Genomic DNA, 25981 nt, shown 5'->3' with positions numbered 1-25981 from the left:
CATCGTTTTCGCCGTAGCACCTGGTGTAATGAAGGCCCGAGGGAGGCTGCGTAAAGCATCATTTAATGCTTGGAACAGGCCCTCAGAGGTAGGTGTTACTGTCCCCATGTCACAGTTGAGGACCAGAGGGCCGAGGGAGTCCCAAGGACAGGGGCATGCAGCCGGAAGGGGGGCCACTTGGTCTTCAAACTGAGGTCTCTCTGGCCTCAAGGCTGTGTGGGGCAGGCTTCATGGGCAGTGCTGGAAGAGGAGGGCCACAGCGCTGACGGGCTCAAGAGAAGACGCCAGAAGATGAGGAGACCACGTGGTGGTCGTGGTGCCTCGTCGCAGCCACCAGCTTGCACAGCGCTTTCACACGCCCTGGGTCAGAGACGGCCTTCCGGCCCAGACGCCCCGTCATTTAAGGTTGTTGGAAGAGGCCATCGACTCTTTCCTTGGTTTCCTCATAAATTCTTGTGACCAACAGCTGTGGGGGAGAAAAGAATTAAAAACAACCCCCCCCCCAAAAAAAAACCAACCCTCTGGCTCCTGATCCCAGTCCTTCCTGAAACCATCAGAGAGTTATCAGCAAGCCAGAAAACATGAGTGTAGCAGCCGCTGCCGCTCTTAACATCATTTTTACGTCTTGATCTACTTCAGCGCGATGGCAATAGTTCCTTCCAGCTGGTAACTCTGATAGAATATTCTTTTTGCAAGGATGAATCAAAAACACTTCCCCCCAAAAAACCAAACAGAAAACCCTCAGCCCGAAACACGTCCAAATCTCTCTGTGATATACCGTGAGTTTAGAGAGGGGCAGGCGTCCATCAAGATCTCCGTCCAGGACAGACCCAGCCCCAGAACATTCATTTCTGTCCTTGAGGAACTCCAGGCGTAACGAAGCAATGCGCTGCAACACATGATGCAAGTGGGTGAATTGGTCAGCAGACACTGGCAGGAAGGCGGTGGTCAGTTCTGCTCCTCCTAACGATGAAGTTGGTGGAAATGAAAATGTTTCGTGTTTTTGTAACGTCTATTTGGGGGAGGTCCCGTTGCGGCTCAGTGGAAACGAATCTGACCAGGATCCACGAGGACGCAGGTTGGATCCCTGGCCTCGCTCAGTGGGTTGAGGATCCGGGGGCTACGGCTCCAGTTTCACCCCCAGCCTGGGAACCTCCCTCTGCCACGAGGCAGCCCTGCAAAGACCGAACAAGAAAAAGTTTATTTTATTGAAGCATCGTTGACCCGCAATGCTGTGTTAATTTCTGCTGCGTGGCACAGTGATTCAGTTCTATGTGTGTACATTTTTTCACATTCCCTTGCTTTGTGGTTTATCACGGGATATTGAATAGAGTTCCCTGTGCTGCACGGTCGGACTGAGAGTGTTTAAGGTTGGCAGACCTTCAGGGTTGGGGGAGGGGGGCGGCGAGAGAGAGCAGTTTGCCCGAGGTTCTGAAATGCAGAGGTGACAGGCTGGCATCACAGTGACCATGTTTGCTTATTGCTATAGAGCAATTATTTTCTGGGCACCTGCCGTGTGTCGGGCACCGGGACAGCCCGGTGAGCCGCCCCCACAGCTCCCGTGGGTGTGGGTGTTGAGGCTGTAAGGGGGTGGGGGTTAGACTTTATCCCACAGTCCCTGGATGAACGAGGAAGGAGGCCCTCGGGAAGAAAGTTCCAGAGAGCAGAGAGCAAAGAAACCTGACCTCGATAGGAACTTGATCTGCAGATGACTTGGCAGGACCTGTGAGGCCTGGGGCAGGGCCAGAGGGAGCTTGGTCCTGACCCAAGAAGCCGTGTGAGCCTCGGAGGTCAGACTCAGTGGGGTCAGCGCCTGCAGGGGGTAGGAGGGGGGCATGTCTGGAGGGCAGAGGTGGCAGCCAGGAGCAGGAGGAAGCTGCTGCAGGGGCCTAAGCGGGGATGGGGTCGGGGGTGCAGGGTATGGAAGTGGGATCCGGGGATGGGTCAGCGGGCTGCCCCTCGGCTCTGTTCTTTCCAAGCTGCCCCTGGAAACTTGATGTTTTCTGTGAAGCTGTTTTGGGGGTGTTCAGCAGATGGCGCTGAAGGGGGCTGGGGGGGTGAGCCTTGCCTTTTCCAAGCTGGCCCCCGGGTGATCTTCCTGGGCACCTCCAGTGGAGACTGCACCATGTGGATCCGGAGTCAATGGTGAGCCTTTTTCAGACAAGCGCCACGGTGGCAATTCCTCTGTGGCCGGACCTGTAACATCTGGAGAGTTTGCGGCACGGGGGCCGATAATGGGGCGACCCCTCTTCTTGCTGGTCCCCACCCTCCCGTTTGAAAGTCCCGCAGAGTCCCAGGCTTCTAAGCAACCTGATGTTTGCGGAGGGGCGCGATCTCGCCTTTCTTCTCTGCTTGAAACTTGCAGTCCACACTGCGGTGGGCTGGGGGTGGGGCAGTGGATTTCGGTGTCACCATGTGGACGCACGTGGCTCTCGGTCCTTGGTGGCAGGGGAGGAAAGGTGTTCTCTGCACGTCCCAGCGGGTGCACCTGTGACACAAGGCGCCTGGCCAGCGCCTGGTCGTTCCACACACAGCCCGAGCGAAGCCGGTGCCTGCCTCCTCCTCTGGCTCCTTGTCTCCTGACTCTAGCTTCTTCGATGAAGGGAGGAACCAAGTCGGGGCCTCTGACAGCCGTAGATGCTGCAGCTCAATTCAGATTTTCTCCTTCTGCATTCAGTTCACCAACCCCCACTGGCCAAGAGAGGGAGTCTCTTTCCTTCCTGTCTTCCTTTCCTCTGTTGGCCGTGTGTGTGTGTGTGTGTGTGTGTGTGTGAGAGAGAGAGAGAGAGAGAGAGAGAGAGAGAGAGAGAGAGAGAGAGAGATGGGTTGGGGGCAGGTGGTGGGACATTGGTTCAGTCCCTCCCATGACTGAAGGCGGATGGAAGCAGACTTCATCTAATTCACTTCCTGAATCCTGTTCCCGGGTGAGACTGGGGCACAGACAGCTTCTCCAGACTGTCTAGTGGATGCATAAATAGAAGGTAGACATCTGTGTCCTCACCTCTGGTGGCACCTGGTCAATTAAATTCATTTAATTCTGAAGAGGTCAAGCAGGAGAGACGTGCCCCCCACCCAGAAGGGCCCTGCTTTCTCCACACGCCTGGAGGGGCTGGGATGTGTTTAAACATGCATTTAGAAGTTTCTTTGAATAGACGAATGTGCTGTGTACATCACATACATGGAAGAAAGTATTTTCTGAAACTATAACAGGAACATGTGGACTGTGGATATTCTCTCTTTTTTTTTCTTCTTTTAGGGCTGTGCACACAGCATGTAGAAGTTTCCAGGCTAGGGGTTGAGTCGGAGCTGCAGCTGCGGGCCTACACCGCAGTCGCAGCAACCCCAGATCCAAGCTGAGTCTGTGACCTACACCACAGCTCACAGCAACGCTGGATCCTTAACCCACTGAACGAGGCCAGGGATCAAACCTGCATTTTCCCGTACACTGTGTCAGGTTCTTAACCCGATGAGCCACAGCGGGAACTCCCCGTGGATGTTCTTATATGTTTGATTCCTTAAAGTGGCAGGGATGGGAATCAGTTTAGTCACCAACTTCCTTAGGCTTCCCAGGGATGCTCTTTGGATGGGAATTTTCTCACCTGATCCAGTGGATCTAGGTCCCCTTCCGTGATACTGTCCTGGGGCCCGGGAGGGTGGTTTCCAACCACAGGCAAGTCTCCCTCTGTCTTTGCTTGAGTGAAGATGCTGGCATCTCCTCTCCTCGAGAAGCATGGTTTGGGGAGGCAGCTGGCTGGGGGAGCAGGTGGTTAACATACTGCTGAGCCAGGGTGGGTACCGGCCGTGCTGTGTGCAGGTGTTTCCCTGGGCACTGAGCCTGTGTTACCGGCCGAAGGGGAACCAGCTGCACTGTCTCATCAGGAAGGCCCTTGATGACATGAATCAGGCGTCATGAATCAAAGCTTCTCCGCCCACGATGGATGGCAGGCTTTTCTGCACATCCTCCCCCAGATCCTGGCACCTTGTTCATTAGGTGATGACGAGAAACCTCCGGTGGCCAATGGAGAGCATTAGGGGGTTGGGTGGTGTACGTATTATTTTTCCATTACACCAGATACCTTTGCAATTAGTTAAGAATTAGTGCTGGTTTTCCCCAAAGTAGATACAAATAATCACAGAGTCCCCGTCTCTCTCCTTTACTTGTTTATTAAAAGTTCGTTATGCTTAAATGCTGGGACGTGTGCGGGGGAGGAGAGAAAGGACGTGGCCTGGGGCTTGCAGTTGCGTTGGGCGGGGGCGGTGGGGTGGGGGGTGGGTACCATGAGGGGCGACGTGCAAATGCAGCAGGTGAGAAGGAGCCCCTTGGGTGGAAGTGTCTCAGGGTCCTTCGTGGAGAAAGCTCATCACGCTGGCCTTGGCGTGGGCACCAGAAGGTCGGTTTTCTCCTTTCCAGAATTCTTCTAAGTGGGGATCCTGGCCCTTCCTTTAATTCTTTTCATTATCGCCTCTCAACCGGGGCTGCATTGCTTTATAATGACACATTGAAGAAATTATCCTAGGAGGGCGTTATCGTCTGGAAAACACAAAACCGTAGATTAGATGTGTTTGCAGAGGCTCCTAGGCAGTTTCGAGGCCATTTCTCCAATGGTAGAGGTTTGCCCTCTTCTCTCCAGAAACAGATGTAGGGGGTAGCGGGTGGGGTGGGGGGGAGACAGAGGCTCAGAGCAGGCTCTCCCCGGCTGTCTCCACTGTCCCCAGTCCCCTGTCCTAGGCCTGCTCCCCTTGTCCACTTTCCACCCCTAGATCTGCCCTTTCCAGAGATTCTTGGCAGCTGGAATTTCTCTCTCCTTCGGCGGGGGGGGGGGGACCCCCACCCCTTGCAGCCCTGCCTGGCCTTGCCCTGCATCACCCCTCCCACTCCATGCACTGGGCCACGTGGAAGGCTCCCTGTTTCCAACCAACAGCAGTGCCCACAGGCTCTTCAGCAGAAGGGCTTGCTTTCTTTTTAAAATTTATTGGAATATAATTGTTACAATGTTGGATTCGTTCCTGGTGTATAGCAAAGTGAATCAGTTATACATAAGCATATATGCATTCTTTTCCCATATAAGTTATTACAAACCATTGAGTACATTTCCCTGTGCTGTAGGTAGGGTTTTGTTAATTATCTATCTTATACAGTGGTGTGTATATGTTATTCCCACCCTCCTGTAGGGAAAACTGCAGTGGAGAGGGAGGGGTCAGGAGGCTGGAATAACAGAAGGGTTTCCTTTCTTTCTTTCCTTCGTCCCTTCTTTGTGTCTTTCTTTCTTTCCTTCTTTCCTTCCTTCCTTCCTTGTGTCTTTGTTTCTTTGTGTCTTTCTTTCTTTCCCTCCTTCCCTCTTTCTTCCCTTCCTTCCTTCTTTTTTTCTTTTTAAAATTTTATTGGAGTGTAATTGACTTCCAGTGTTGTATTAGTTTCAGGTGAATGGCAAAACGACTCAGTTATACATATATAGATAGATAGATAGACAGATCCATTCTTTTTCCCATATAAGTTATTACAAACTATTGAGTAGACTTCCCTGTGCTGTATAGTCGGGTCTTGTTAATTATCTGTTTTACGAATCCGACTAGGAACCATGAGGTTGTGGGTTCCATTCCTGGCCTTGATCAGTGGGTTAAGGATCCGGTGTTGCCGTGAGCTGGGGTGTAGGCTGCAGATGTGGTTCGGATCTGGCGTGGCTGTGGCTGTGGTGTAGACCAGCGGCTATAGCTCTGATTCAACCCCTAGCCTGGGAACCTCCATATGCCGCGGGTGCGGCCCTAAAAGACAAAAGACAAAAAAAAATTATCTGTTTTATACAGTAGTGTGTATATGTTATTGCCATCCTCCTGGACGGAAAACCATGGTGGGGGGGGGGTGGAATTCGGAGGATGGGAGGGATGGAGGAGCTTTCTGAGCCTGGTCCTTCACCTGGCCTGGGCCAGGCTTGTGTTCCCATCCTCCCTCCATCTTTGCATGGCCACGCCCACTTTTATGTGTCTGAGCAAGAACGTGCAGTCCTTCCAGGAACAGTCATTTTTCCAGGACAGTGTGGACTAAACCTGAATTTAGAATGGGAAAAAACAAAACAAGATAAAACAAAATATCCTTTCAGAGCCAACATAACTGTACAGATTCGGCCTCCACACATTAAAGACCATTTCTCTGGTAGGTCTGTCCCATTCTGGCTCCTTGTCTGGCAGGTTGGACTCTTCACCAACTGATGCTCACCCCAAACACCCTTTGAGGTTGTTTGCTGAACACAGAGACCTTATGCCTGAAAGGTTGGTCTAAACTTTTTCCCTTTACCATTGATATGCCAGAAACTACCAATTCCCATCAGTCTAGTGGTTCCAGGGCTGAATCTGCTTATTTGCTTTTTCTCGTTTATTATGGAAAATTTTGAACTACGCAAAAGAAACAAGAATATTGTTATGAACCCCCACATGCAGTCTGCCCTCCGTTTCTGGGGGTTCCACATCCTAGGATTCAACCAGCTGTGGGTTGAAAATATTTGGGAAAAACAATTCCAGAAAGTCCTAAAAAACAAAACTTGAATTGGCCACTCTGGCAACTGTTTCCATGGTACATACTCTATATTAGGATTTTAAATAATCTAGAGATGATTTAAAGTATTTGGAAGCATGTTCATGGGTTACATGCAAATATTACACCATTTTATATAGGGGACTTGGGCATCTGCAGATTTTGAATACTAAAGGACAACTGTATGCATTTCCCTTTTTTATTTTTATTTTTTCTGGCGGCACCTGTGGCATCTGGAAGGTTCCTGGGCCAGGGATTGAACCTGAGCCACCACAGTGACAACACCGAGTCCTTAACCACGAGACCACCAGGGAAATCTTGCATTTCCCATTTAAAAAAAAAATCAGCAACATGTAGACAATTTTGTTTCTATACCACCACCAAGAGTTTTCTTTTCCTTGTTGGATTATTTTAAAGCAACCCCCAGATAAATCGTTTCATCTAAAAATACTTTTGTATGTATCTCCAAAGGTATTCTGTTTTCAAGAAAGCCTTATCACCCTGAAATAAATAATGAACAACAATTCTGTATTATCCCAAACATCCAATCAGTGTTCGATTTCCCCTGATGTCTCATTAACATGTTTTTGCCATGGATTTGTTTGTGGGAATCAGGATCCAAATGAGGTCCATGTTTTGCATTTTATTATGTCTCTTAGGGCTCTTTTGGTTGATAACTGTGTTGGCTTTTTTTTTTTTTTCTTGCCATTTATTGTTTGAAACCACCAGGTCACTGGCTTCTCCCTACTTTCTGGATGTTGCTGATTGCATCGCTGGACCGTTATTTAGTATGTCCCTTTGTCCCTGTGTAACCAGTAAATTAGTAGCTTGATGTAGAGGCTTGATCAGATTCAGGCTCAGTATTTGGTCAGAGGTGTTGGAGTGATGATGGGTACCTTACACTGCATCACACTGGGAGGCTCATTGCACCCACTTGCCTTCCTTGGTGGCTGTTAGGGTCAGCCAGTGGGTTCAGGGGTTGTCAGCCTGATCTACCCATTTAAAAATTCTCCATCAGAGCCCTCCTGCACTGTTGGTGGGAATATAAATTGGTACAAACACTATGGCAAGCAGTGTGGAGGTTCCTCAAAAAACTGAATGTAGAACTACCATATGATCCAGAAATCCCACTCCTGGGCATATATCTGGACAAAACTATAATTCAAAAAGATACACACACCCATATGTTTGTAGCAGCATGAGTCACAATAGCCAAGATGTGGAAACAACCTAAATGTCCATCCACAGAGGAATGGATTAAGAAGATGTGGTGTATATACACAGTGGAATACTACTCAGCCATAAAAAAGAATGAAATAATGCCATCTGCAGCAACATGGATGCAACTAGAGAGTCTCATACTTAGTGAAGTAAGTCAGAAAGAGAAAGACAAATACCATAGGTATCACTTGTATCCGGAATCCCAAATGTGGCACAAATGAACCCATCTACAAAACAGAAGCAGACTCACAGACTTAGAAAACAGACTATTCTGTGGTTGCCAAGGGGGAGAGGAGGAGGGAGTGGGAGGGACTGGGAATTTGGGTTGGTAGATGCAGACTATCACCTTTTGGGTGGATAAGCAGTGAAGTCCTAGTGTACAGCACAGGGAACTAGATCCAGTCTCTGGGGATGGACCATGATGGAAGATGATACAGGAAAGGGAATGTGTGTGTGTGTCTGTGTCACTTTGCTGTCCGGTAGAGACTGACACAATATTGTGAATCAACTGTACTAATAGTTGTCATAATAAATTCCTCATCAGCTTTTCAGCCTGGTGTTTGGCCACACATGACAGTCCCTTCCCAGATCCCTGATTTCATTCAGGGGTTGCAAAATGATGATATACTGGTTTAGAAGTCCTTCTTCATCGATTGGCTGGGGTGTTTTTTTGTTTGTTTGTTTTTGTTTTTTTGTCTTTTTGCCTTTTCTAGGGCTGCTCCCATGGCATATGGAAGTTCCCGGGCTGGGGTCGAATCAGAGCTGTAGCCACTGGCCTACGTCAGAACCACAGCAACACAGGATCCGAGCTGCATCTGCTACCTACACCACAGCTCACGGCAACGCCGCATCCTTAACCCACTGAGCGAGGCCAGGGATCAAACTCGCAACCTCATGGTTCCTAGTCGGATTCGTTAACCACTGTGCCACAGCGGGAACTCCCGGGGTTTTTTTTTGTAAAGGACTTCTCAAATACTTAGCTACCCTAAAATACAGATCATACAGGAAAGGCGGGAGAAGTGCTGGCTCCTTATCCAGAGTTTTCCGGATGAGCTGGTTCCCTCACGCCCTCCAAAACCAGACAATGAGCATTTTTTTTTAGTATTATTATGAACGCATGGATTTTTAGCATCTTCAGCGGACTCAGTTCCTGCAAGTGATTCGTCCTTCCTCTGGCCAATGGGAGCCCTTCATACAGTGGGCGAGGCCCGGGGGCGGGGCTCACCTCGCTCCTGCAGTTTCTTTGGGACACAGCTTCTTCCTGCGAATGGCCGTGCCGCTCGGGCGAAGGGGCGGCAGAGGGTCACTCTCTCCACTTTCCCGCCGCCGTTTTTTCCAGGGGGCAGGGCTTTTTGGTCGTGACAGCATCATCCCCATCCCAGCGGAAGTTCAGTTTGCCCCAAGCTGATGTGGCGGGTTAAGGCGGACCTGGGACTCAGGGAGCGCGCGGCTGGCGGTCCAGGGCTGGGGACGGGAGGAGGCCTGAGACGGGCAGGAGGGCCAGTTCAGGGCAGGGTCCGCTCGAAGCAGGCAAGTGCAGAAGTGAAGGGTGGGTGGAGGAGGCAAGAGGAGCTGGATCTTGGAGACCCTGGAGGCCTTTCTGAGGAATCCCAGGGAATCTGCTGGTGACTTGGGCGAGGGAAGGGCGGAAGGTTTGCACAGGTGACAGCCCTCCTCCTCAGCCTCACCTGGGCTCCTGACACTCCCCCCTGTGGCCCTTCCTCCCCCTTAACCCCTGGGTCCTCTGCTCCCTTCCACCCCAGACTCCCAGCATCTGGGGCACAGGACCCGTTCCTAATGACACGGTGAGCCCACCTCTGGCCCCAATGAGACCCTCCTCCTACACACGCCACACCTCTTAGATAAGGATGCTCAGGTAAGCTGGGGTAATAACAATAGTCCTGTCTCTGAGGGTTGTCGTGGGGATTAAATGAGCTAATACACCTCAGATAGTGGCCCAGCACTGGTCCACAGGGAGGGCTTCCAAGGTCGAGACCACTGTACCTTCAATGAGACGTTTCTTCCTGCCAGTCGCTTTGACATTTGTGTTCCTAGAAAAGAAATCTGGATTCAGTCTCACTTGTTACCAGGGAATTTCTAGCTGGCAGCTGATGGAATTTCCATGGCACAAGACAGTGGAGTTATTCGTGAATGCAGTGCCAGAAATACAAAAGCTTTTTTAATTTTCTTTAAATTGAGGTGAAGAGTTCCCGTCGTGGCTCAAGGGATGCGAATCTGACTACTATCCATGAGGTTGCGGTTCGATCCTTAGCCTTACTCAGTGAGTTAAGGACCTTTTGCCGTGAGCTGTGCTATAGGTGGCAGACACGGCTCGGATCCTGGATGGCTGTGGTGGAGGCCAGTGGCTACTGCTGTGGGTGTGGCCCTAAAAAGACAAAAAAAAAACTGAGGTGAAATTTATCTGACATAGCAGTTAATGACTTGGTGTTGTCACTGCTGTGGATCAGATCACTGCTGTGCTTAGGGTTTAACCCCGGGCCCAGGAACTTCTGCATGCTGGAGGCATGGCTTAAAAAAAAAAAAAAAAAAGGAAAGATTTAGTGGCATTTTGTACGTTAGCAATTCTGTGTCACTGCCACCTTTGGCAATTCTGTCTCTAAAATCTGTTTTGTTTGTTTGCTTGTTTTGTTTTTTTTGCTTTTTAGCACCGCACCTGCGGCATATGGAGGTTCCCAGGCTAGGGGTCTAATCGGAGCTGTAGCTGCTGGCCTACACCACAGCCACAGCACCTCAGGATCCGAGCCGTGTCTGCGACCTACACCCCAGCTCATGGCAATGCTGGATCCTTAACCCACTGAGCAAGGCCGGGGATCAAACTCTCAACCTCACGGTTCCTAGTTGGATTCATTTCCACTGTGTTAGGATGGGAACTCCCGAAATTCTTTTGTTTTCATTTTAAAAAGTTTGGGGAGAGGCAGAGATGCTCTATTTCTGTGGATCAGAATTCAACTTTTATCATTTTTCTATTTGTTCTCCCCATGTTTTGTCTATCTCAGGTGGCTGATCACCCCTTGCTTTGCGGCCACCGTGACCAGTAACCTTCTGGTTCCATTCCAAGGCCTTTAGGTCAGGCTTCCTCCCCACCAGCTGCTCCGTCAACCTTTAGCTCCTGTGGAAGAACTCATTTCTTAGAGCCATGATTCAATTACATAGAACTTGAAGAAAGAAATGACCCTTTTTATGGGGCTAAAGTAGAAAAATTTTTAGCAAATCACAGAGGCACCTCTTCCTGTAAATAAAAATTAATTTGCTCAACAAATATTTATTGAGTGCTTACTAGGTGCTAAGCCCTGGGTAGTGAGGAATGCTTTAAACAGATGTGACTCCCGCCAGTATTTTCTTGGCGACATAAGAGCACAGGAAGCTTTGCTTGTTTCTTAAGGCCTTAGAACAAAACTACTCTTGAGCTTCTAGGACCAAGGCTTGTTGAAGCGCCTCTAGTTTGGATGGAAGGCGCAGGGAGCTTGGAGTAGCTGCATTGGGATTGTCTGCCCATCAGCGGAATCAGAGCAAAGTACCAACCTGGGCCTCTGTCCCTCGCCCCGTAATCAGTGACTTGCAGGCAGGATCTGCAGAGCAGAATGAAAAATACTGCTTCCCAGCAACTCCCAAGACGTCTGACGCAGTTTAGCTGGGTTTATGTTTTACTTAAGTGAATGTGATTTAAGAGTTACACGCAAAGATAATTGGGTCATTCTGACCCTCCTTCTGTTGTTGGAGCAGCTTGGGTGAAGGAACCCGGGGACTGTGGGAAGATGGCTGTGGGCTCTTCCCTCACACCCTCTGCCTGGGAGGGGACTTTCTGATAAAGTTGGAGCTTCTCTGTTCTTGACTTGAAAGGAAAAGTTTAAAAATAATAGGTTTGATTGGATTCGGTTGTTTTCCTGTGTGTTATTCATACATGAGACCATATATTTTTAAAATTAATTTAATTTTTTTTCTTTTTAGGGCTGCACCTGCCGCATATGGAAGTTCCCAGGCTAGGGGCTGAATCAGAGCTGCAGCTGCCGGCCTACACCACAGCCAGAGCCATGTGGGTTCTGAGCCGCATCTGCGACCTACACCGCAGCTCACAGGACCACCGGATCCTTAACACACGGAGCAGGGCCAGGGATCGAACCTGCGTCCTCACAGATACTAGTCAGGTTCGTTACCAGGGAGCCACAGCAGGAACTCCGGACCTTTCCTCTTTAATTGCCCAAGGAAGGCTATGTTTTCACCCATCCTGGGTGTCAGCTGGGGACCCATAGCTCATCCTCCTGACAGAGCGGTGGTGTCTTTAACTTGGACCCAGCGTGGGGAGCGGAAGGGCCTCTATGTCTCCCTGAGGGACGTCCATCCTAGAATTGAAGCATGAGCTTCACGGGGAAGGAAGTTTTAAGCTGCTTGGCCATTGGAATCAATGTTTCCAACATTCAAGATCTCCGATTGGGCTCTCTGAGTCTCTGAGCGCCTGGGGAACCTCTTAATCACCCTTCAAGGCCTGCTTCTTTCAGGAAGCCTTCCGTGCTTTCCTTAGCTAATAGAATTGTCTTTCTTCTTCTGTAGCCCTGGGTTGGAGCTTTATTCAGACTCATCAGAACCCTACAGAGTTTCTGTGTGGCTCAGTAGGTTAAGGAAGGAACCAGTGTTGTCACGGCAGCTCTGCGGGTTCAGTCCCTGGCCCAGGAACTTCCACATGCTGCGGGCGCCGCCAGAAAGAAAAGCAAACAAACAAAGCCCCTTAAATTTACAGGAACATCCTGATTCCCAATCATGCTAATTCATTGAGGATTCTTAGTCTTGCTTTAAAAAAATAAGAACAGTGGCTTCTTTGTAACACTTCACACTTAGTTTTTATGGAACAAACCAGTTTATGAAGTACTTTCCCACGCTGGCTTTTTTTGGTGCTGAGTGTGACATGTTGGCTCGGCCTCCTGGCTTAGTATGGCCAGCTGTACCCACATGGGCTATAATAGGACAGTGGCAGCAGCAGCATAGTTTGTGGTTTCATTCAGCAAATATTTTCTCTTCTCTTTTTTTTGGGCCATGCCCAAGGCATGCAGAATTTCCTGGGGCCAGGGACTGAACCCATGCCACAGCACTGACCCGAACCACAGCAGTGACAATGCTGGATCCTTAACCTGCTGAGCCGCCAGGGAACTCCCAGCAAATATTTTCTTTCTTTCTTTTATTTTTTTTTTTAAAGGGCTGCACCCATGGGATATGGAAATTCTCAGGTTAGGGTCCTGCGCCACAGCCACAGCAACACCAGGTCCTTAACCCACTGAGCAGGGTTGGGGTTGAACCTGCATCCTTGTGGATAGTTGTGGGTTTTTTTGGTTTGTTTCTTTTTTCTTTTTTAACTGCTGAGCCACAACAGGAACTTCCCAGCAGCTATTTTCTTGATAGCCTATGCCAGGCACGGAACTGGGCTTAGGGGCTGTAGAGCTGAGTAGGTTCTGATCTCTGCCCTTGGGAGCTCAGGCGCTAGAGGGAGAAGACGGATTTCCTTCCTACTCCGACAGCCTAGGACAGAGAATAACGCTGGAGAGTCCAGGTGAATCATTGTGGGAAGGGAGGGGATGGCTGGAGGAAGGGATTTTTTTTTTTTGTCTTTTTTTTCCTATCTTTTTAGGGCTGCACCTGCAGCATATGGAGGTTCCCAGGCTAGGGGTCCAATCAGAGCTACGGCTGCTGGCCTACACCACAGCCACAGCCATGCCAGATCCCAGCTGCATCTGCAGCCTACACCACAGCTCACGGCAGTGTCGGATCCTTAACCCACGGAGCGAGGCCAGGGACTGAACCCATAACCTCATGGTTCCTAGTCAAATTCATTTCCACTGCGCCGTGATGGGAACTCCCAGAATATTTTTGATTAGCAGCTGGAGCCAGAGGGTGTAGAGTTGCGTCGATCCAACAAAAGACGCCGGGAAATGATGGAGTTTCAAAATCCCAAGACGCATCAGCTCAGTTACCATTGAGGGCTGAGGGTGTCTGTGCCACCCACTGGCTGGGCTGGGGCCCTACAGTTCCCAAGTAATCCTTTAATCAGTCCTGTTGTGTCGGTAAGCACGTTATGGATTGTGCATGTGGGAAACCTGAGAATTAGCGAACATAACTTGTTTTCCTAAGTTGTCTACTGCGTTGTTGAGCTTGTAAGCCACCAGATGGGGACTCTGCCTCCAAATCCTACACCCGTCCAGCAGCCACGGTCCACTGCTGAATCCCCTCTGTGTTTCTATCGTCAGATATCAGTGTTGGGTCTTCAGATGTCTGCGCCGTGGAACTGCTTTCTCCGGCAGGGGGTTGGCCCACAGAAATGCTCGTCGAGGGAAAGGGGAGGGGAGTGTCCGTCGTGGCTCAGTGGTTGATGAATCCGACTAGGAACCATAAGGTTGCAGGTTCGATCCCTGGCCTTGCTCCGTGGGTGAAGGATCCGGTGTTGCTGTGAGCTGTGGTGTAGATTGCAGACGCGGCTCGGATCCCGTGTTGCTATGGCTCTGGCGTAGGCCGGTGGCTACAGCTCCGATTGGACCCCTAGCCTGGGAACCTCCATATGCCACGGGAGCGGCCCAAGAAATGGCAAAAAGACAAAAAAAAAAGAAAAAAAAAAGAAAAAGGGGAGGGCAGTGATTGATTGCACCGGGCTCTTTAGAGGGAAGGAGCTGGAATTCACTCTTTGGGGAGTTCAGTTGAGCCAAAGGCATAGCACTGAAGTTTTGGGAATCATCTACTGAACATAGTGACCAAGAGACACTTGTGTATCTTTCAGGACACGGTCTGTACAACCCCTCTTTATGCTGAGACCATTGCTTCTTCCCTTTGTGATAGCACTTATGTACTGATTCAGTCATGCGGCATTTTGTCCTGTTAGATTGTGAGCTCCTGTTAAGCTAAGAGCAGGTGCCCATCTTGTGCCTAGCACTGTGCCTGGCACAGAGTAGGTATTTGAGAGCTACTTATTGGTCCATCCATTTTCCCACTAAGCCATCTGCCCAGCTACCCATCTAGCAATTCATCCAGCCACCCATCCCACCCATCAATCCATGCAGCCAACTACCTACCCACCCACTGACTTATCCTTTCATCCATCTGCCCATCCATCATTCATCTATCCATTCCACCATTTATCCACCCATTCATCCATCCATTCATCTACCCACCCATCCATCTACTCATCCACCTACCCACACACCCATCCATCCATCCATCTGCCAATCCATCCCTCTATCCCTCCATCGCCCCATCTATCCATCCATCCAACTACCCATCCACCTACCCACACATCCATCTATCCATCTACATATCCATCCATCCATCATCCATCCATCCATCTATCCATCCATCCATCATCCACCCACTTATTTATCTATCCGTTCATTGACCCATCTACACATCTGTCCATCTACCCCTCCACTCACCCACTCAATCCTTCATTGAGTGTTCTCTGAACAGTTCAATATGCCTGGTACTATGGCCATCGATGAGGTCACAGAGATTGAATCAGATATAGACGATGCTCTCAAAGAGTCTAAGAGTAATGAGAAGAAAATGCGGTACGTAGGAAAAAAAATGACCGAATGAAGACTTTATGATCGCCAAGCCTACAACTTTCTGAGAAGATAATAGGTTGTTTCTTTTTTTTTTTTTCTGTCTTTTTGCTATTTCTTGGGCCGCTCCCGCGGCATATGGAAGTTCCCAGGCTAGGGGTTGAATCGGAGCTGTAGCCACCAGCCTACGCCAGAGCCACAGCAACGCGGGATCCGAGCCGCGTCTGCGACCTACACCACAGCTCACGGCAACGCCGGATCGTCAACCCACTGAGCAAGGACAGGGACTGAACCCGCAACCTCATGGTTCCTAGTCGGATTTGTTAACTACTGCGCCACGACGGGAACTCCGAGGTTGTTTCTTTATCTTAAATGAATGAGACATGGAGCAGGCCACCTCTCCCTCTCTATGCTGCTTCCCTGGTATCTCAGCCCCGCTGAGGTTTTCACTGGCACCCCCTGGCTCCATGCTCTGCCCAGAGCCCTTGCAGACACAGCCTAGGAACCTCTCCACAGGAGCTGCGTGCAGAGGGGAGGGCAGTTCAAGGTGGCCGAATCACCCTCCCCTCCTGCGTCTTCCCAAGAGAAATGCTGCCTCAAAGGATAGAGCAGACGTTCTTTGGGCAGAGTGATCATTCGTCAGCCCTTCCCCTGGGGACGGGACGTAACAGCGCATTTATCTGAGAGCCGAGGCTAAATCCTCTGATTTTTTTAGGGCTGCACCTGTGGCATAGGGAAGTTCCCAGGCCCAGGGATGGCATGGGAGCTGCAGCTGCCAGCCTGCCACAACCACCAGCCACGGCAATGCCAGATCCAAGCCATATCTGTGACCCACACTGCAACTTTTGGCAATGCTGCATCCTTAACCCACTGAGCGAGACCAGGGATTGAATCCACATCTTCGTGGGTACTAGTCTGATTCGTTTCCACTGCGCCACAAGAGGAACTCCCAACGCCTGGATTTTCGAAGACACAGTTCAACCCCTAAGTTGCCCTCTTGCCATCAAAGGTGCTGAAGACTTTGACAGGCAGTGACATGGGGAAGGGCGTTTCTGGGTGGCGGGGGCCCAGCAGGGGCAAAAGCACTGGGGGTAGGGCGTGGGCTTCCTCTGTTTCTCCCAAGGCAGTCAGCCCCCTGTATTTGATCTGTGCTTCACATCACCCTGCTGAGAAGCTTGTCCCTGCGGTAAACTTGGGCATTTTAATTACATATGTGACTTCGGATTGATGGGACTTCACCTTGCCCCACAGCTGGACCCAAGGGCCTCCCCACGTGGCTTCCTCTTGCATCAGGGCAGCCCATTGGAACATGGGGATTGAATGACCTCCACTGATAGGAGATGCTTGGCTTCAACTTGGATTTTTTTTTTTTTTTTTTGGGCTGTGCCCCATGGCATGCGGAAGTTCCCAGACCAGGGATCAAACTTACGTCACAGCAGAGACACTGTCAGATCCTTTAACCATTAGGCCACCAGGAAACTCCTCAACTTGAATTTTGTGTTGGCTCCTCAGTTCCGAATCGACTGTCTCTGTTACCCAAGAGGATGAAATCAAATCCCCGTGTTACTGGGGACGATTTTTGTTTTGTTTTCCTTTTTTAGGGCCGCATCTGCAGCATAAGGAAGTTCCTAGGCTTGGGGTGGAATCAGCTGTAGCTGCTGGCCTACACCACAGCCAGAGCAGCGCCAGATCCAAGCTGCGTCTGTGACCTACACTGCAGCTCATGGCAACACCGGATCCTCAACCCACCGAGCGAGGCCAAGGACCGAACCTGCATGGATACTAGTTGGGTTCTTTACCCACCGAGCCACAGCGGGAACTCCCAGGAGAGTCTTTTGAGGAGTAATGCTGGCGGAGCTGGGAGGATTTGTCTGAATGGAGAGTGAGCTGGTCAGCAGAGCTCTTTGTGGGTTGGACAGATGCCACGAGCCGCACCCCGGCCTTGCCCTCCGAGAGGATGCCTGTGGCTCTGGGCTCTGCCTTCCATGCCTGGAGTGCCACCTTCCCAGCCTCCTTGGCTCCTGTGGCCAGCGCTTCTCACTCTTCTCCTGGGACCTGGGGTCTGTGACACCTCTGTCACTTGGCCCCATTTTTCCTGCTCTTGTAGGCCTGGCAAGTGGACACTCATTTTTCAGCCTGTTCCCTGGTGCTTCCTCGGGGTAGTTTTTCCTGGGAGCTGGACTTGCCTTGAAACTCAGATAAATCCAGGTTTTAGGGTCCATCCACCACTGGTACATTTCTGAGTTTCAGCTCCCCACCTGTAGAATAATCCCCATTGTGGCTTTTCCCACCCCTGGCAGGGGTCCTTCTGTCCTCCTGGGGGCCCCAGGCCACTGTCACAGGCATCACCAAGGCAACCTGTGCTTTGGAACAGCAAGGAGCTTTTTACTTCGACATCCTAGAGAATTATGGCATGATCGCCTGCCCATTTCTAAAAGCTCTTCTTTCTCCAGGAAAGCATCTGATTAACAAAAATCTATGCATTCACAACTTTTTATCTGGCAGAACTTGTGACTGATGTCGTCCAGCGGGTGGGTGGCTTTTCCAACAGTTTCTTATGTTCGCAAGCATTTTCCCAGTTGCGTCTCCTTCTCTGCAAAAGGTCATGGCTCCCTGAAAACACTTACAAAATACTTATGGAAACTTTCAGGCCTTTGGAAAATAGGCTATTTTAGGTGAAGGGTCCTTGACATTCCCATTTTGTGAATTTTTTTTTTTTTTTAAACCGATGGTGGAGCCGGTATTTGGAAAGATGGAGTTAATTATACCCCTGGGTCTGCTGTTATTTCCTGTGTCCAGGCTCAGTTGCTCTGTATGTAAAAAAAGGTGATAATGATTAAAAAAAAAAAAAAAAGCCACTTTCCCCACTCTGTTATTGAAGACTAATTAAGGCTCTTAAGGCTCGGGGTATTTTATTATCACCTGGCATAAGGTGACTTCCTGCCCTTATTATTCAAAGGGACCTTCCCACACACTCACCTTGTTTGATGTACTAGTCACCCTAGGGCAGCCTCGGTCCTCTCGTTCTAATGTGTAATATAGTGCTTGCTTCTGTTGCATTTAACAACTGGTAGCAAAACATCGAGAGGTAATTAAACAGTGCCGGGAACAGGACCCAGGGAATTTTCCTGGGAGGCGTTGTTTTCTTTCCTTGTCTGAGGGCATTTTGCTGGAGAAAGTGATTTAGTGCTTGTTCTTCAAGAGCAAAGGCAAAAAGGAGCCAGGGTCTCTAACCGAGTGACCCCCGCATGTTTCATCCCTGGTAATAACTCTCTTTTATCTCCTGCCGTGGGGAGTGGACCACCTGCCCAGGAGGCCGGGGGCCTCTTTCCAGCTGGGGCCTAATGTCAAGGGCAGCAGGAGCAGGAGAATCCCTTCGGGTGGGAGTGTGTGACTTCGCAGTCCTTGAGCGCTGAACACAAGCACTTAAAAAAAAAAAAAAATCCGTGTGGGAGAAAGGCAGGCTGATTGAAAGGTGGCATTCGGATTGTTCTGGTGACTGATGTTTTCCTTTCTGTTCAGGAGGAAGACGCCTGTGGGCTCTCTGAGGCTTCTCGTCTGGGCCTGAGCCCCCGAGCGGAGAGTTTCAGAAAGCCAAGGTCAGGGCGCTGGACCAGCTGAGCTTTGCGCTGCACTTGGGAAGCGGCGGGGGCGTTGAGTAATGCAGATTTTTGTACCCAGTCTGGCTGAAGACTATAAACCAAAGGTGTCCTTTATTTAGCCAAGGCTGAAGCCTACGGAATCAAGTCACCTTAGACGCAGAGGCGATTGGAAACTGGCCGGCTGGGTATCCAGACGTCTGGGTTGAGCAGAACCGTGACTGAATCTCACCCAGCATCTCAGGCCAGTGTCCAGTGTCCAGAGATTAAAGTGGACGAGAGGGGGGAGTTCCCGCTGTGGCTCAGTGGTTAATGAACCCGACTAGGAACCATGAGGTTGTGGGTTCGATCCCTGGCCTCGCTCAGTGGGTGAAGGATCCGGTGTTGCCACGAGCTGTGGTGTAGGTCACAGACGCGGCTCAGATCTGGCGTGGCTGTGGTGTAGGCCGGCAGCTGTAGCTCCGATTAGACCCCTAGCCTGGGAACCTCCATATGCCTTGGGTGCAAAAGACAAAAAGGCGAAAAACAAAACAAAAAAGAAATAAAGTGGACGAGAGGGAAAGTGGAGAGGCTTAGGCGGGCTTGGGGGATGATGGGTTTGCATTCAGATCCCTCTCTGCCTCTTCCTGGTTTTGAACTTGGGCAAGACAGCCGTCTCTGTGGCCCTGGCATCCCTCTCCCGTAGATCTCAGGACCGTGTGGGGGTGTGATGAAGTGAAGTGTCCAGTGCCCCTCGAAGCCTCCCCCAGGGGCCGTTGGTGTGCCAGCCTTGTCGGGTGGATGACAAACACTTAAAGCAGCCGCCTCTGCAGGACCGTCAAATAGCACGTTGATGTTTTTGCATTTGCCTCGCCGTACCGTGCCCTGTCTGAACATCCTCTGCTCCCCAGAAGGTCAGCATGACCTCATTGTCTGGGACAGATTTGGCCTTGGTCTGTTTTGGTCTTATCGTTACTTTTCATGCTGTGCTTTTCAAAACACATCACGCGTCTTCTTGTCACTGGCTGGACGGACGCCGGATTCTGTGCAGCCCCTGGCAGGCGGCTCTGTCCCTTCTCTTATTCCTGACTCATGGGACCCCGGGCTTGTTCAGGATGGCAGAGTGCCTGGCTGAAAACCCAACTTCCCAGGCTCCACTGGAGCGTAGGTGGCCGTAATGCCAAGTTCCGGCCAATGTTTTACAAGCAGAAATCTATTGGGTGGGACTTCTGGGAAAACAGTTGTTTTCCTGGTAAAGAAGCCGTGCTCCTTTTATTCTTTGCTTTCCTCCCTTCCTCTGGTCTGGATGGGGAACTCCAGGGGTCAGCGTCCAAGGCAGAAGAAGCTTTGGGCTTGGATGGCATTGTCAAGAGGCCACTCTGGCTCTGGACCAGGTCCCTGCAGCCTCCAAGTTACATGGGAAGAGTAAATCCCTATTGGATTGAGCCACAGTGGTTGGGTTTCTGTAACAGCCAACCACATATGATTACTGAGGAGTTCCCATCGTGGCTCAGTGGAAGTGAACCCAACTAGTATCCATGAGGATGCAGACTCGATCCCTGGCCTTGCTCAGTGGGTTGGGTTAAGGATCCAGTGTTGCTGTGAGTTGTGGTGTAGGTTGCAGACATGGCTTGGACCCCGCATTGCTCTGACTGCGGTGTAGACCGGCAGCTGCAGCTGTGATTCGACCTGTAGCCTGGGCACCTCTGTATGCTATAGGTGCGGCCCTAAAAAGACAAAAAATAAATACACAAATTTGATTAGTGATATTAGGGGTGCTTCTCTGACCTCACATTGACATGGCTATCAATTTAAATGTGTTTCACGTGGCCTTTTGAAAGGTGTCTTGGTCACATTCTTTCTCTTGTGTCCACCTCCTTCCGCAATGACGCACCCTATAGATTTACTTGGGACTCTTTTTTTTTTTTTTAACCCCTTACATTTATTTATTTCTAAATTTTGTTTTATTGAACTGTAGTTGATTTACAATGTGTTTACTTTTGCTGTACAGCACAGCGATTCAGTTCTTTCGCATACATTCTTTTTCGTATTCTTTTCCATTACAGTTTATCAGAGGATATTGGAAATCGTTCCCTGTGTCCTATAGGAGGGCCTTGTTGTTTATCCATCTTAGATGTAATGGTTTGCATCTGCTAACCCTAAAATCCCAGTCCGTCTGTCTCCCCCGCCACTGCCCCACCTTGGCGACCACAAGTCTGTTCTCTGTATATGTGAGTCTTTTTCTGTTTTTTTTTGTTTGCTTGTTTGTTTGTTTTTGTCTTTTGTCTTTTTAGGGCCACTCCTGCGACATATGGAGGTTCCCAGGCTAGTGGTCAAATCGAAGCTGAAGCCACCAGCCTACACCACAGCCACAGCAACAACAGATCTGAGCTGTGTCTGTGACCTACACCGCAGCTCATGGCAAGGCCGGATCCTTAACCCACTGAGCGAGGCCAGGGACCGAACCTGCAACCTCATGATTCCTGGTCGGATTCGTTAACCACTGCGCCACAATGGGAACTCCAAGGTGAGAATTTTAGTGAAGATTAAATAAGATAGTATATGTTGCATCCTAACGGCAGTCTTTGCGTGTGTGTGTCTTTTTGCCTTTTCTAGGGCTGCACCTGCGGCATATGGAGGTTCCCAGGCTAGGGGTCAAATTGGAGCTGCAGCCGCCAGCCCATGCCAGAGCCACAGCCACTCAGGATCCGAGCTGCGTCTGCGACCTACACCACAGCTCTCAGCAATGCTGGATCCTTAACCTACTGAGCAAGGCCAGGGCTCGAACCCGCAACCTCATGGTTCCTAGTCGGATTCGTTAACCACCGAGCCACGACAGGAACTCCTAATGGCAGTCTTATTCTAGACAGCTACCTCTCTCTCCCTTTCGGTTTTCTTGGGAAGCAACAACTTTCATTTTTTTTTTTTGATAGATCCTGCCATAGGTTTATTTGTACAAACACCAGTCCCTGACAGACAGCAGCCTGGGAAGCACACCAGTCTTTCTGTCCTCCCATGGGGAGACAGACGCCCCTATTGTGGAGACTTTTGGGGGCCTGGGCACATTTGGGAGCTGGAGCCGGAGCTGGATCTCCAGCTGCGGCCTTGGCCTTGGTCTGAGCCTTGACCTGGGGCTTTGGCCGGTAGAGCCTGAGGCCCTTGGCCATGCAGGCACGAGCAGGTTTCCCAAGGTTGGGGCCAGCAATGCAGTCAAGTCGACGGAGCCTGCAGCTGCTGCCTTTGGGGATGCTGGGTTTGACCTCCTAGGGTTTTACAAGGGCCTTGATCTCTTCTGAGTGGCCTTGGCGTTGTTGGCCTGCATCTTCTTTAGGCCCCTCTTGCTGTGCCTCTTGGCAAAGCGCATGCACCTCAGGAACTTGGGGTCCCCTCCCTTAAGAGATTCACATCGCCGTGATCGGGGTTTCCTGATGCCGTTTCTGTGCCATTTTCGGGACTGAGTATGAGGGTGTGCTTCTTGGACTTTGCCATGTCTGCACCCGAGTCAGCCGATCCCGAAGCGCCTGGGGCTGGAAGAGTCGATCCTTTTTTTCAGTTTTTCAGTTTTATTGGGGTGTAGTTGCTGTACAGTGTTGTGTTAGTCAACAACTTTGAATCCTTTTCCCTGATTCTTTCAGTAATTCTCCCCACATTTCTAAAGAACCTACTTTGCCGCTTCTCGATGCTTGAATCCTGGTAATATTTATTAACCTCCCAATGTGGGAGATAAGGATTTTGCCCGTTTGCACATATGCCCTGGGCTCCCCATTCCGAGACACTCGTCCTGCCCTCTGTCCTCCCAAGAGAGTTCTTGATGGTGTTTGAAAGCTCCCGTTTGCATGAGTAGGGCCGTGTAAACAGTTTGATGGCTGAGCCAAGGGTGTACTGTTACTATTATTTTTTTCTTTTTCCTGCATGGCTTTTGCTTTCCCTAAAATTAGTCATTGCTTGCTTGGTGTGATGCATTTATCGCTATTTGTCTGGTGATCAGCCCCAAACAGGGAAGTGATAAGTGCTTAGTTCTATGAGAAAAGAAGAGACAGGGCCGGTTCTTCAGGAGAAAGAGTCCCCCCCATTCAATTCTTAAAGCAACTTCTTTTTTTTTTTTGTCTTTTGTCTTTTCTGTTGTTGTTGTTGCTATTTCTTGGGCTGCTCCCTCGGCATATGGAGGTTCCCAGGCTAGGGGTTGAATCTGAGGTGCAGCCACCGGCCTATGCCAGAGCCACAGCAACTCGGGATCCGAGCCTCGTCTGCAACCTACACCACAGCTCACGGCAACGCTGGATCGTTAACCCACTGAGCAAGGGCAGGGACCGAACCGCAACCTCATGGTTCCTAGTCGGACTCGTTAACCACTGCGCCACGACGGGAACTCCCTATTCAATTCTTAAAGCAACTTCTATATGTGATCTTGTGACAGGGCGGACTTCATTTGGTAGCAGATGCCGAAGTCCGTTTCCATATGGCTGTTTTCCATGAGGGTGTTGACAAAAAGCTGAAGTGACAATATTGCAGTGCCACCCTGGGGAGATGACTCCATGAGGGGCCAAGTTAATGGCGCTGAGAATGTCTTGGGGCAAAACTTGATCTTGTGGGTGAACTCGAGCCGCCGGTGGGCTGGATGGACGGCGTGGCTCCTGGACTGTCCTTTCTGCCGGTCATCCTCTCTAAATAGCAAGCCTGCACTCATTCATTCAATCAGGAAGCACCCCTGGGGACAGCCAGGCGGGGGCTGGGCTCTGGACAGTCTGCGGTCAACAAAGCAGGTGCAGTCTTTGCCCTCCTGGAGTTCATGGTCTTGCTGGCTGGTGCAGGTTGTGAAGGAGGAAGGCAGGATGTCCTTTCATCCCACTTCTATCGGTCGTTGAGCCAAGTCCGCCACCTCGATTGTTCTGCTGCTAAGAATTCCCCACATCTCTTTTTGAAGGCTTATCTCCTTTTTGCATTGACGCTCAAACAGTTGTTGAGTAGAGTAAACCCACAGGACGGCAGAATCCGTCTTTCGCAGGCTATAAAGTCAAACAGCATCCAGAAAGATACTTGCTCAGGGAAACAGTGCGGCTGCCTTTGGGTTGGACACGGGTTCCCGGATGGTCACGCTGGGAAAGGGCTCTAAAGAGATGCTGGCTGCTGTGTCGATCCAGGGGTCGCTATTCTAGTAGGACGAGGAATGATGAGGCTTCAAGGTTGCAAACCTCTCACTTTGCATCTACTCCAAATTCACCCCGACGTCAAGGTTACCGAGTGCCAGAAATCTCTGGTCCGTAAGAGGCAAGAGTTTCTAAGGTGCAGACACCCTCATCGGAAGTAGCAGAGGTATTTATTTGGATCGAGTGTTCTATTCCTTGTCTTTAAACAATATAACAGCTTCTTATGATAAGGCAGAGGGTTGGACCGGGTGATAGTTTCAAGTCCCCTTTCAGCTGTAAAACCTGCGATTAGAGAATGTTTTACAAAGCTTTTTGTCACACGGTGCTTTGCGAGCAGTAAGTGGTATGAAGTCTGTATTTCCTGGCAGAAATCTTTCGCACCAGTACTCTCATGAAATTATATACGTTTGTCAAATTTCACTTTTGTCTTTGCTGGCTGTAGATATTTATTTCCCCCAAAAAACCTTTTTTTTTTTTTTTGGAAGTTATTCAGTAATGAGTCCTTTTGGCAATTCTTTTTCAACTGGCTTGGGTCATTCTCAACATTATTAAAATGTGACTTTGGTCACTAGAAGTACAGAATTTTATTGCAGTGTAGTTATTATCTTCAAAAATAACCAGAAGATTTTCTTGTCTTTTAGTTTATATGTTTATTTTGCATAATTCCTTCGAAAATTCCCATTTGCTAGTGTTGAGAGGATCTTCCTCATTTGAAAATAACAGGCAGACCTAAAAATATTGAAAATAATGAAATTATTATTAGAAATAAGAATCTGTTAAACCTGTGAGAGTCCCCTTACTCTAATCAGTGAAAAAGACCCTATAAAACAGTGAATAGAGGAGTTCCTGTCATGGCTCAGTGGTTAACGAATCTGACTAGCATCCATGAGGACGCAGGTTCGATCCCTGGCCTTGATCAGTGGGTTAAGGATCCGGCGTTGCCGTAGCTGTGGTGTGGGTCGCAGACGCAGCTCGGATCCTGCACTGCTGTGGCTGTGGTGTAGGCCAGTGGCTACAGCCCTGATTCAACCCCTAGCCTAGAAAGCTCCATATGCCTCGGGCGTGGCCCTAAACAAACAAACAAACAAACAAACAGTATATGGAGAAATCAGAATATACTGTAGAACAGGGATTAAACCTGTAAAGTAAAAGTGAGATGGTAATATCCACAGAGGATTTTGGTTTTTTTTTTTTTTGGTTATTAAGGTAAACTGAAGGGTGGTTTAGGAATTTAGAGAAACAGATAACTAATAAACATATGAAAAGATGCTCGACTTCCCTAGGAAAGAGGGAAATGCAAATTAAACTACAGTGAGATACCATTTCATACCCCCTAGATTAGCCAAAATTTAAGAGTGGGAAAGTCAAGGGTATATAAGGATGTGGAACATCCAGGTTTATTCGCCCAAATTGATACGACCTTTGTGCTCCCTGGGGCACTATTCATGTAGCTACAATGTGAACAGTGCCCCCTGGAGTTGTGTGGCAGCCTCGAGATTGTGTATAGCAGGAGACGCGCCTGCCTGATAAGTTTATCCTGGTGTCATTTGTAATCACACGCAAGCAGACAAAAACGGGAAGTAATTCACACAATCACCAACTCTGGCGTGGAAAAATAAGTCATATATTTACACGATAAGGTGCCATATGGTAGTAAAGCGACTCACAGATACAGGCAACGTCCTGGATGAATCTTGGAATGTTGTGTTGACCAAAAAAGCGTATCATAGAAAAATCATACAGTGCGTCCATTCATACCGAGCGTAAAGGAGGTGAAACTGGACAGTATGTTGCTTAGGCTGAAACAAATGCAAATGAAGTTAAACTAGCTCGTAAGAGCCAAATTTCAGGCTCTAAGGCAGAGCGACTGAAGCAGAATCTGCATTTTAATAAGACCCTCGGGTGATTTGTAGGCATTAACTTCGACCTTTCCCAACTAGGAAAGGAAAA

General features: G+C 49.6%; 1 protein-coding gene across 2 annotated transcripts in view; it reads left to right on the top strand.

The window, feature by feature from the left end:
• Positions 1-25981, top strand: part of GREB1 (growth regulating estrogen receptor binding 1) — a 135508-nt gene that overhangs the window by 16033 nt on the left and 93494 nt on the right. The window contains exon 1 of one of the 2 annotated variants that reach the window (XM_047782633.1): positions 18841-18905. The exons of the other annotated variant lie outside the window; for it this stretch is intronic. The gene's annotated coding sequence lies outside the window, so the exon portion shown is untranslated. Of the gene's footprint in view, positions 1-18840; positions 18906-25981 lie in introns of those variants that run through there. 2 annotated transcript variants of the gene reach the window in all.

This window comes from Phacochoerus africanus, chromosome 5 (assembly GCF_016906955.1).
Source record: "Phacochoerus africanus isolate WHEZ1 chromosome 5, ROS_Pafr_v1, whole genome shotgun sequence".
NCBI classification, from domain to species: Eukaryota; Metazoa; Chordata; class Mammalia; order Artiodactyla; family Suidae; genus Phacochoerus; species Phacochoerus africanus.
Note: the sequence above shows the minus strand (reverse complement) of the source record. Positions and strands in the feature narration are given on the sequence as shown.